The sequence below is a fragment of the Octopus bimaculoides genome, chromosome 5 (genome assembly GCF_001194135.2).
Source record: "Octopus bimaculoides isolate UCB-OBI-ISO-001 chromosome 5, ASM119413v2, whole genome shotgun sequence".
Lineage (NCBI taxonomy): Eukaryota > Metazoa > Mollusca > Cephalopoda > Octopoda > Octopodidae > Octopus > Octopus bimaculoides.
Window position 1 is genome coordinate 41275071 of NC_068985.1, and position 682 is coordinate 41275752.

General features: G+C 38.1%; 1 protein-coding gene across 1 annotated transcript in view; it reads right to left on the bottom strand.

Moving 5' to 3' along the window:
- LOC106869140 (extracellular serine/threonine protein CG31145) overlaps positions 1–682 on the bottom strand; it is a 187408-nt gene that overhangs the window by 120173 nt on the left and 66553 nt on the right. The window lies entirely within an intron of this gene.

Below are 682 nucleotides of genomic sequence, written 5' to 3' on the forward strand. Positions count from 1 at the left end.
TATATATATATAAACGGGTTATCGAAACACGAAGTAAAAATCACAAAATATAGACTAAAAGCGTATCAAACTATTAAAAGCACACACATAAACCCCCATCTCTATACACATCATGTATACAGGCGCGCACCGCGCACACACGCGTACACACACACACACACATATATATATACTACGTTTGTCATCCATGTAGTTCACTTGGGACTTTTGATATGCATAGTCTGTTTGATTCCATTGCGGAACTCCAAAATTTAAACAGAATCAAAAGCGAGGATATATCAACCAAGCAGTATAAAAAGTGCGCAAGCACATCCTCACCATATTGAGAATAAGTTAAACACGCGCGACCACACACACACATACGCACACATACATACACTCACGCATAGTCACACGTGTATGTTCGTGTGTGTGCGCGTATATACACACATACAGACAGTCATTCATATGTATATTATATGTGTGAATATTTCTATATTGGTAAGGCATGCTTGCGTTCCTCAGAAGTTCGGTCCGCAACAAGGTAGTTACGGATCTAAGCCCACAATGCGGTACCTGGGGTATGTAACTTCTATAATAGCCTAGGGCCGACGAAAATCTTACGAGTGAAATTTTTGAAGATGGAAACTGAAAGAAGCCCATCGCCTATATTATATATATATATATATATATATATATATAT